This window comes from Lissotriton vulgaris, chromosome 12 (genome assembly GCF_964263255.1).
Source record: "Lissotriton vulgaris chromosome 12, aLisVul1.2, whole genome shotgun sequence".
Taxonomy (NCBI): domain Eukaryota; kingdom Metazoa; phylum Chordata; class Amphibia; order Caudata; family Salamandridae; genus Lissotriton; species Lissotriton vulgaris.
This window is the reverse complement of record NC_141700.1, coordinates 787,081,503-787,093,696: the sequence shown is the minus strand read 5'-3', so window position 1 is coordinate 787,093,696 and position 12,194 is coordinate 787,081,503.

Below are 12,194 nucleotides of genomic sequence, written 5' to 3'. Positions count from 1 at the left end.
TGCACCAATTCTTCTGCTTCACATTCTTTTATTTTTAGTTCATCACATTACAGCACAATTGAAGGTGAAGCATTGGCTTGTTCCTGAGTGGTGGAGAGATTTAACCCCTTCCGTGCACGCAGAATTTCCATGCTGTGCGGGCGTTTCCATTAGTGGGCGGGGATTCAAACGGCCAGGGGCCGTCCTGCGCACACGCCCACCGTGACGCGTGACGGATCCCGGCCATCACGCCCATGGAAGAGGCTAAAAACATTCTTTGGGAAAAACATTTTAACATGTTCTCGGACCACAAACCACTGCTGCATCTTCTCAACAGTAAGGAGTGTCGTAGAGCCTCTGCACGCCTAGTCAGACTTCTGTCATAGTTACAAGAGTTCGATTTTATGTTGAAGCATATTCCTGGTGGCAAGAATGTGCATGTGGAGTGGAGAAGTGTGGCTCAATGGTTAGAGCGGCAGACCCTGATGCAGAGGTCTAGCCCGGGACCAGGGTTCAATTCTCCACCTTGGCGGGTCTTGGGCTCAAAATTCTACGGACCTGATAATTCTCGCCTCGGTGCCTATTCCAATCATGGAGTCCCACTCTGCAGCTCTGGGCAATAGCTTGCTTAATCTCCGCAACGGCCCCCACAACGCTAAGGATGCCTGGCCTCCACCTTGGGGGTGCTCAGGAGTGGACGCCTCACAGGGAAAGCCAGGATGGGTTCCACAGCGGTATTCGTACAACCGCCTTGAGACTCTTGCGGGTGAGTAGTGCACTATACAAGTATCAATTTACATTACATGTGGATTGTCTGTCAAGGTTACCTGTTTCTTATTTCACTCTGGTGATGTGTGTGAAGAAGCATGTGTGGTGGCATTAGTGGGTGACATTTTGCAGTGCTCTGGCCCCATTTTGCTCAACAGGTGCTTGAAAGCTGCAGCTGCTGATCCAGTTGTATCCAGCATTGCATCATTTGGAAGGAATGGCTGACCTAGGGAAAGGAGTGTGGAAGTTGCGTCACAGCCTTATGTGCAAGTCTCAGAGGGACTGTTTATGATCAATGGTGCGTTACTGCGGTCTGACCGTTGTGTGCCTCCCTCTTTGTTAAGAGAGCTACTAATTGTGGAGGCTCATGAGGGACATTTAGGTGTCAGCAGCACTTGTACTGTTCTCAAGCAGTTTATTGGTGGCCATCATTAGAGACTCAAGTGGCTAGACTTGTTGATGGTTGTTTTGGGTGCTTGGTCTCTAACAAGCACTGGAAGTCACAAGAGGGACCTCTTCTTGATGTACCATTTCCTGAGGAATTTTGGAACAAGGTGGCATGAGACTTTGCTGAACCATTTGAATTTCTTCCAGCCACACAAAGATACATGATGGTGCTAATAGATTATTTTTCGAAGTGGGTGTATATGGATTTTACATCTAATCCCAATACTGATTCCATTGTCAACTTTTTGAAGAACATCTTCTTAGTGGAAGGCGCACACGAGGAAATTGTCACTGACATTGGAACACATTGAGGGGCATATTACCAAGGGCCTTATGGCAGCTTTAGCGGCAATTTTTCCAACTAAAGCGGCGATAATTTTATCGCCCTATTACCTAGCTGTCGCTAACACCAGTTAGCGACAGCTAGTAGGAGATAGCAATCATCTTGGGGCCCGCTTTGCATGTCAGCGATATTTATCGCTAATGACATGCAAAGTGGGCGTGCCAAGATGTTAGCGACTGTAAACAGTCGCTAACATCGCTATCTCCTATTACCTACAATGGCGTACTTTTGGAAATATTCGCGCTAAGCGCGAATATCTGCAAAAGCTAACGCCTGCCCAGAGCAGTTCTTAGCCATGTTATCCAATGGTAGGTGGATAACATGGCTAAGAGCATTAGCTCGGTAATGCATGAATATCGCTGACTTTTCAGCAATATTCATGCATTTTGGCCGATTTTTATCGCTTTTGAGATAAACCTTGATAATAGCAAGGTTTATCTGCGATAAAAATCGGCAGAGCTCGGCGATAATAATATTGCCGCTAACCGTGTTAAGCGATAATTATCGCTTAATCTTGGTAATATGCCCCTTTGTTTCCCAAGAACATCAGATTACACACATTAAGGTGGCTCTCTACTCACCTTCGTCCAATTGTCTTGTGAGTGCATGAATAGGTTCTTGAAGGTGGGAGTTCAGGCAGAATTAACCCTGGGTTATGAGGTCAAGGAGTTTTTGAGGAAGAAAATGTGGTCCTATTTGGTTACACCTCATAGTACGACCGCAGTAGGTCCATTTGTTTTGTTGCGCTTAAGACTTCCTAGGTGTGGCGGTTGTCCAGATTTGGTAAGCAATTTAAATAAGGACAAGAGTGTGGATTGTGAATGCGTTTCGACCAGGGTTGCTGTGAGACAAATTTGTGCAAAGGAACTTTTTGTGCCTGGTGGTTCATCTGCTCCTCAGATCTCAAGGGCTGCAGATGTCGAAGCTGCTGTTGGAGGGTGGGAGTATACAGATTGTGATTACAATCCCTCTCCGGTGCAGGATGTACAGATGACACCTTACGTGGACCATTCTCTCCTGAGTGAAGCGTCTTGCAATGTAGGCATGTCTTCAAGGTTCAAAGATGACTTTGTAACACAGTCGTGTTGTGTGGCAATTTTTTATTTATTTATTTGTTTTGTGTTTGTTTCAAGGTTGGAAGGTTTTGTCTATGCATGTAAAGCTTACTGCTATCGAATCCCGCGCGTGGCCGCTGTGTCATACTCGAAAGCTGCTTGATGTTAAACACTCCTTGCTAGAACTGCAGGGCATATTAGCAACGCTTTGCCATAACTATCGCAAGCTCGTTTACGCTCTTTTTTGTAACGGCGGCTATCGCAGGTTTTTATCGCGGAGATATAGCGTTATTAGCAACGTGTATCTCCAAGGCGATAAAAATTCCTGCAATAGCTGGGAAATCATCGTTTTGCAGGGAACATCGCTGGTTTTCCAGCGATGATCCCTGCAAAACGGCAATAACCTTGCTGATACAACCCTGTGGTCGTATCAGCATAATCCACCCCCTATGTTAGGGATGGCTAAGCCTGGATTTTAGCAGACGTTAGATTTTGGCGACAACCGCCATTTTCGCCAAAACCTAATGTGTGCTAAAGTCCTGTGGGCTGCCTTGTAAATATCGCAATGTGAACATCAGCGATATTTTACAAGGTAGTCCATTGGGGTACGCCCAGTGATGCCCACTTTGCATCTCAATAGAGATGCAAAGGAAGGCATGGGGAAAAAGGGTGCTAACATGCGATTATGCATGTTAGCACCCTCTTGTAAATAGGGCGATAGTTTTATCCCCGCTTTTTTGGCTTTGTAAGCCAAAAAGTGGAGATGAAGCCTTTGTTAAAATGCCCCTAACTTACTTTGGGGTTGTTTTTCACGTACATCCACCTTTTTGTAGTTTGAAATGTGCGAGTCTTCTTGTGTGTTGAGTCCGTCTCCCCGGCTGCCTGAGGAGGCACGCGCTGTCGGCTCCTAATGAATATGGCTCAATAAATCGTATATATTCAACCTACATGCGTTCAAGCTTTGCATATTGGATGCCAATTCACTGTGTTACACTAACTTCCGTGTCAAAGAGCATGTGCGGCTCTGGCCACACCCATTAGCCCTTTGGAATACTGGGTGGCGCACAAGACTTCCTGCAGCCCCCTGAGTCTACCCTGCATCGCCTCTCACAGCACTACTATTGAGGCCTATCGGCACATCTTTATTTATTTATTTAATGCGATTTTATATAGCGCAAACTTTACCCGAAGGTGTCAGAGCGCTTTACATAGGAACCAGTTGCAGAACATAAGGACTAAGAATTACATGCGTTACATAAAAGATACAAACAGAAAACAATTGCAAATGTACAAGATGTAAAGTCACACAAGGAAGAGATACAAACAGAAAGAAAAATTGCAAATGTACAAATAGTAAAGTCACTCGAGGAAGAGATACGAGTGGATATACTCAAGAGTCACATAGGAAAGGTAGAGAGTACGAAGGTCTACTGCATATACTAGTGATTAGAGTTATCTCTATATACATAGGGAAGGGATACAAATGGATATTCTCTAAGAGTCACAAAGGAATGGTAGATGGTACAAAGGTCTACTGCATATACTAGTGATTAGAGTTATCTCTATATACATAGGGAAGGGATACAAATGTATATACTCTAAGAGCCACATAGAAATGGTAGAGAGGACAAAGGTCTACTGCATATACTAGTGATTAGAGTTATCTCTATATACATAGGGAAGGGATACGAATGGATATACTCTAAGAGTCACATAGGAATGGTAGAGAGTACAAAGGTCTACTGCATATACTAGTGATTAGAGTTATCTCTATATACATAGGGAAGGGATACGAATGGATATACTCTGAGAGTCACATAGGAATGGTAGAGAGTACAACAGTCTACTGCATATACTAGTGATTAGAGTTATCTCTATATACATAGGGAAGGGATACGAATGGATATACTCTAAGAGTCACATAGGATTGGTAGAGAGTACAACAGTCTACTGCATATACTAGTGATTAGAGTTATCTCTATATACATAGGGAAGGGATACGAATGGATATACTCTAAGAGTCACATAGGAATGGTAGAGAGTACAAAGGTCTACTGCATATACTAGTGATTAGAGTTATCTCTATATACATAGGGAAGGGATACAAATGGATAAAGAGTCACATAGGAATGGTAGAGAGTACAAAGGAGTTCCATTAAGTGGGGTCGGAGGGAGGGTGCAGTCACAGCACTAGGGAGGGTGGGAGGGATACACGGGTATGGAGAAAAGGCAGAAAATGAAAGAATTGATTCCGTCGACAATGATCCCCCCGAAACACCAGGGTTTGTGGAAGTGACATCCTGTACCATTTAATCTTCTTTGTCATCAAAGGGCCGGGCCGTTATCCCATCTTAAGGCCTTGGACAGCTGACCATTTGCTGCTGAATCGTAGAGGTAATGCAGGAAGTGTAAAATAGAACGTACAGGCCCTGTGACAGCCATCTTGGTTCCTGCCACTGGGTTCTCCAGTTGGGTGAGATGGATCCACCAGCCCTGACACATCTCAGGAGGCTTCTCGAACACCAGGTGGAAACATTCACCTCTGCCCCTGTGTGCACCAGTCTGGGCAACCCTAGCTTCAAAAGTTGCATTTATGTAGCAAGGTGGCCCAGAGGGAGGTTAGAAAGAGACCACAGTGAGAGCGTAACGTTTGTGGACTCCAAGAGACGCTCTCTCCTCCAGAAGGACTGACTGATTGGCTGAAGCTTTGATGACATCACTCCAACTCTGAGACAACTCAATTTGCACCTTTGACAGTCATGCATAGAGTTGAGTCACCTTCAAGCTACTTACCTCATCCAAACCAGGCTGCCCAGGAGAGAATCTGATGCTCTTCTGCAGCAGGACCGACAGGAGACCTAGGAGCGGCAAGCCTCAAGACCTAGACACCCCAGAATCCTCCAAGGTGGTCCTTCTTGTTGTGCACATGCAGACTCTCATCACTCAGACTCTCCCCTTCCTCCTCCAGTGTAGAGAGGGGCTCAGAGCTGACCTAGTGAAACGATTCGTACCCCAGGCCTTTGGAACCCTGACATATTGGGTAATCGAAAGCCGCAAAATAGCCCCCGCTCCCCGTCACTCAGACTTTGACAACAGGAACAACACTTACTCCACAAAGTTCAAGTAGAATTGTCTGCAACCTGCTGTGCATCCTGCGGCTTACTCCTGTACATTGTAGATGCCCTAAATAAGATATGTGAAGCCCCACGTGAAACACAAACTCTGGAGGACACCCTGGGGGTGCAGGAGCTCTCAGCTAAAGCTCTTGCACAGGGCTGGAGCTGCCCAGAATTAGGATTAAACCCCCTCTTCCCAGTTGCTTTGAACAGCAGGCAGACGCCCCACAATGGAAGGCTGTTCATTATTTACTACATAACAACAACCACAACAATGGTTCCTCTAAGAGCTGCAAGGAAACGGTTTATGGCTGATCATGAATATTGAATATGCAATTATAAAAAGACGCACTTCACAAGACTAATGACGCAAAGCGATGGCACTTCTATTAAGCAAAAGTATACAAACTGTGAAAGAGATTAAAAACTCTGACAAGGGGCAGGAAGGACAGAAACATTATTTTCACAATCAATCTAGAGCAGCTCCTGAGTTTCAACCCAGAGGTGTCAATGTCAGGGTCTCCATCAGGGCAGGTTGTGAACTGAACAGCAGCTGCAGGCATTCTGAATCGAGGGACCATTGAAGTTCCCTGCAGTTATTGCCTGTTTTCAGAGCTAGTGAGGATGCAGTGTCACTGCTAGAAGGGAATCCACTTGAATCAAAGGGATTCGCTAAGAAAAATTTACATCTTTAACTAACTCATCCAGATGTTGAGCGTGGCATGCAGCAGTGCCTATCATTCTCTGCGCGTGTGAACTCCCTGGTACCCATTCTCCTTGGGTTTGCCCTGTCTCTATTGAGATTCATCACTTGGAAGACAGCCATCAAGGAGCCCTAGTCTTTTTGGGTGAACAATGGACCATCTCAGGAGACCAATGTATCAAGAGGCACCATGACATCTCCTGCCTTCAACCCAACACAAGACCAGGAGACAAGGTCCTCAATTCAGGACCATGAAACCTGCCCGCAAGGATCTGTCATGCCCCATCCCTCTTGGGAAGATGGCTTAAATAATACCCACTCGATGCGGTATCTCATCGGCCATCAAGACCTCCTTTGTCCCTACAGCTTCTTTACTTCCTCCTTCGTCCCCTCCCTTCACTCTGTGCACAATCTTGAGCCATCCTCTGCACTCACTGCAGCCATCTTGGACAGTGCACAGGTGTGCGCCATGGAAATCTTGCACAAATACAGACAAATGGAGGTCTCTGTAAAGGGTCTCGGGAGGGCAGAGAGGAGTTCACAGGCGCAGCAGCTTCCAGGACAGGGGGAATGGCGTGCACCAGGGTAGGATGGAATCCTCTTCGGACGTCAGAAGGAGTCGAATCTGGGTGGGGAGTGGGAGAAGCCATCTGCCCATCAGCAACATCCGGTATGTTTATTTCCTGAACTATATTGTTGATAATGAGTGGGTCAAATTTAAACTTCGCCTGCAAAGTTTCGTGAATTTTACAAACAGAAGCTTGCAAGGGTTTTCTAGTAAAACTACTTTTTTTCAGAAGAATTCTCACATAAAAAAGAGTTTTTGTTGAGACTTTTCCCCCAAAACTATTCTTTCGTGGATTTTTTTTTAAACCAAAATGTAAAATGTGCAACATTAGAAAAACTTGTGAAGATTTGCAAAGGTTTGCAAAACAAACAACGTTTTAAAAACATGTCACAAAGTTTGTGTGGGTAAAAGTTCTCAACTTTGCATAGCTGTAATTAACCATTGCCCACTGTACCCGGATCAGAAACCCTGAGCCACATATTGAGGAGGTTGGCAGCCGAGTCATCCCTGGGTGAGGCCTCCTTCCCATCTCTACCTGTCCAGGGTCAGAATCAACGCGTGTTTGACCTGGACTCAGCCACACCAGCCAGCAAAGGGCAGCCATATTCCTCAGCAAAAGATGCCTTCTGTTCCTCTGGCCTGAGCCATCATGAAGCCAGTCACTCAAGAGAGAGAGAGTGCCCCACTGATCCACATCAGACCTGGAGTGCCAGGAAGAAAGATCCCCCTCTCAGCAGCATATGAGTGACGGCTGGAGACCCTGCCTGGTGGGTTGATCCACCCACCTCTCTGCACCCGAGGATGGAGACGCTGCCTGGTGGGTTCATCCACTCCCCTCACTGCACCTGAGGATGGAGACGCTGCCTGGTGGGTTCATCCACTCACCTGACGTCAGCCGAGGTTGGAGACCCTTCCTGGTGGGTTCATCTAATCACCTCACTGCACCAGAGGATGGAGACGCTGCCTGGTGGGTTCACCCGCTGACCTCACTGCACCCGAGGATGGAGACGCTGCCTGGTGGGTTCATCCGCTGACCTCACTGCACCCAAGGATGGAGACGCTGCCTGGTGGGTTCACCCACTGACGCTGCCTGGTGGGTTCACCCACTGACCTCACTGCACCCGAGGATGGAGATGCTGCCCGGTAAACCCATCCACTCACCTGACGTCAGCGAGGATGGACACGCTGCCTGGTGGGTTCATCCACTCCCCTCATTTCACCCGAGGATGGTAACGCTGCCTGGTGGGTTCATCCACTCCCCTCACTGCACCTGAGGATGGAGACGCTGCCTGGTGGGTTCATCCACTCACCTGACGTCAGCCGAGGTTGGAGACCCTTCCTGGTGGGTTCATCTAATCACCTCACTGCACCAGAGGATGGAGACGCTGCCTGGTGGGTTCACCCGCTGACCTCACTGCACCCGAGGATGGAGAAGCTGCCTGGTGGGTTCATCCGCTGACCTCACTGCACCCAAGGATGGAGACGCTGCCTGGTGGGTTCACCCACTGACGCTGCCTGGTGGGTTCACCCACTGACCTCACTGCACCCGAGGATGGAGATGCTGCCCGGTAAACCCATCCACTCACCTGACGTCAGCGAGGATGGACACACTGCCTGGTGGGTTCATCCACTCCCCTCATTTCACCCGAGGATGGTAACGCTGCCTGGTCGGTTCATCCACTCCCCTCACTGCACCCGAGGATGGTGACCCTGCCTGGTGGGTTCATCCACTCACCTCACTGCACCCGAGGATGGTGACCCTGCCCGATGGGTTCATCCACTCACCTCACTGCACCGGAGGATGATGACGTTGCCTGGTGGGTTCATCCACCCACCTCACTGCACCCGAGGATGGAGACCCTGCCTGGTGGGTTCATCCACTCACCTGACATCAGCCGAGGTTAGAGACCCTTCCTGGTGGGTTCATCTAATCACCTCACTGCACCCGAGGATGGAGACGCTGCCTGGTGGGTTCACCCGCTGACCGCACTGCACCCGAGGATGGAGACGCAGCATGGTGGGTTCATCCACTCACCTCACTGCACCCGAGGATGGAGATGCTACCCGGTCAACCCATCCACTCACCTGACGTCAGCGAGGATGGACACGCTGCCTGGTGGGTTCATCCACTCACCTGACGTTAGCCTAGGATAGAGACGCTGCCTGGTCGGTTCACCCGCTGACTTCACTGCACCAGAGGATGGAGATACTGCCTGGTGCGTTCATCCACTCACCCCACTGCACCCGAGGATGGTGACTCGGTTCCCAGATTCTGCTCCTCTCAGTGGCATAAAGAACCCATGTCCACGGATGTAGTTCTGGAAACGGTCCTTCTTGAGAGAAGTTTAGTCCACCACCAGCCACGGATGTAGTTCTGGAACCGGTCCTTCTAGAGAGAAGTTTAGTCCACCACCAGCCACGGATGTAGTTCTGGAACCGGTCCTTCTTGAGAGAAGTTTAGTGCACCACCAGCCACGGATGTAGTTCTGGAACCGGTCCTTCTTGAGAGAAGGTCAGTGCACCAGCAGCCACGGATGTAGTTCTGGAACCGGTCCTTCATGAGAGGAGGTCAGTGCACCACCAGCCACGGATGTAGTTCTGGAACTGGTCCTTCTTGAGAGAAGTTTAGTCCACCACCAGCCACGGATATAGTTCTGGAACCGGTCCTTCTTGAGAGAAGTTTAGTGCACCACCAGCCACGGATGTAGTTCTGGAACCGGTCCTTCTTGAGAGAGGTTTAGTCCACCACCAGCCACGGATGTAGTTCTGGAACCGGTCCTTCTTGAGAGAAGTTTAGTGCACCACCAGCCACGGATATAGTTCTGGAACCGGTCCTTCTTGAGAAAAGTTTAGTCCACCACCAGCAACGGATGTAGTTCTTGAACCGGTCCTCCTTGAGAGAAGTTTAGTGCACCACCAGCCACGGTTGTAGTTCTGGAACCGGTGCTTCATGAGAGGAGGTCAGTGCACCACCAGCCTGGGATGCAGATCTGGAACCGGTCCTTCTTAAAAGAAGTTTAGTCCACCACCAGCCATGGATGTAGTTCTGGAACCGGTCCCTCTTGAGAGAAGTTTAGTGCACCACCAGCCACTGATGTAGTTCTGGAACCGGTCCTTCAAGAGAGGAGGTTAGTGCACCACCAGCCTGGGATGCAGATCTGGAACCGGCCCTTCTTGAGAGAAGTTTAGTCCACCACCAGCCACGGATGTAGTTCTGGAACCGGTCCTTCTTGAGAGAAGTTTTGTCCACCACCAGCCACGGATGTAGTTCTGGAACCGGTCCTTCATGAGAGGAGGTTAGTGCACCACCAGCCTGGGATGCAGATCTGGAACCGGTCCTTCTTGAGAGAAGTTTAGTCCACCACCAGCCACGGATGTAGTTCTGGAACCGGTCCTTCTTGAGAGAAGTTTAGTTCACCACCAGCCACGGATGTAGTTCTGGAACCGTTCCTTCTTGAGAGAAGTTTAGTCCACCACCAGCCACGGATGTAGTTCTGGAACCGGTCCTTCGTGAGAGGAGGTTAGTGCACCACCAGCCTGGGATGCAGATCTGGAACCGGTCCTTCTTGAAAGAAGTTTAGTCCACCACCAGCCACGGATGTAGTTCTGGAACCGGTCCTTCTTGAGAGAAGTTTAGTGCACCACCAGCCATGGATGTAGTTCTGGAACGGGTCCTTCATGAGAGGAGGTTAGTGCACCACCAGCCTGGGATGCAGACCTGGAACCGGTCCTTCTTGAAAGAAGTTTAGTCCACCCCCAGCCACGGATGTAGTTCTGGAACCGGTCCTTCTTGAGAGAAGTTTAGTCCACCACCAGCCACGGATGAAGTTCTGGAACCGGTCCTTCTTGAGAGAAGTTTAGTGCACCACCAGCCATGGATGTGGTTCTGGAACCGGTCCTTCTTGAGAGAAGTTTAGTGCACCACCAGCCTGGGATGCAAATCTGGAACCGGTCCTTCTTGAGAGAAGTTTAGTGCACCACCAGCCACGGATGTAGTTCTGGAACCGGTCCTTCATGAGAGGAGGTTAGTGCACCACCAGCCTGGGTTGCACATCTGGAACCGGTCCTTCTTGAAAGAAGTTTAGTGCACCACCATGCACGGATGTAGTTCTGGAACCGGTCCCTCTTGAGAGAAGTTTAGTGCACCACCAGCCACTGATGTAGTTCTGGAACCGGTCCTTCAAGAGAGGAGGTTAGTGCACCACCAGCCTGGGATGCAGATCTGGAACCGGCCCTTCTTGAGAGAAGTTTAGTCCACCACCAGCCACGGATGTAGTTCTGGAACCGGTCCTCCTTGAGAGAAGTTTAGTGCACCACCAGCCACGGTTGTAGTTCTGGAACCGGTGCTTCATGAGAGGAGGTCAGTGCACCACCAGCCTGGGATGCAGATCTGGAACCGGTCCTTCTTAAAAGAAGTTTAGTCCACCACCAGCCACGGATGTAGTTCTGGAACCGGTCCCTCTTGAGAGAAGTTTAGTGCACCACCAGCCACTGATGTAGTTCTGGAACCGGTCCTTCAAGAGAGGAGGTTAGTGCACCACCAGCCTGGGATGCAGATCTGGAACCGGCCCTTCTTGAGAGAAGTTTAGTCCACCACCAGCCACGGATGTAGTTCTGGAACCGGTCCTTCTTGAGAGAAGTTTTGTCCACCACCAGCCACGGATGTAGTTCTGGAACCGGTCCTTCATGAGAGGAGGTTAGTGCACCACCAGCCTGGGATGCAGATCTGGAACCGGTCCTTCTTGAGAGAAGTTTAGTCCACCACCAGCCACGGATGTAGTTCTGGAACCGGTCCTTCTTGAGAGAAGTTTAGTTCACCACCAGCCACGGATGTAGTTCTGGAACCGTTCCTTCTTGAGAGAAGTTTAGTCCACCACCAGCCACGGATGTAGTTCTGGAACCGGTCCTTCGTGAGAGGAGGTTAGTGCACCACCAGCCTGGGATGCAGATCTGGAACCGGTCCTTCTTGAAAGAAGTTTAGTCCACCACCAGCCACGGATGTAGTTCTGGAACCGGTCCTTCTTGAGAGAAGTTTAGTGCACCACCAGCCATGGATGTAGTTCTGGAACGGGTCCTTCATGAGAGGAGGTTAGTGCACCACCAGCCTGGGATGCAGACCTGGAACCGGTCCTTCTTGAAAGAAGTTTAGTCCACCCCCAGCCATGGATGTAGTTCTGGAACCGGTCCTTCTTGAGAGAAGTTTAGTCCACCACCA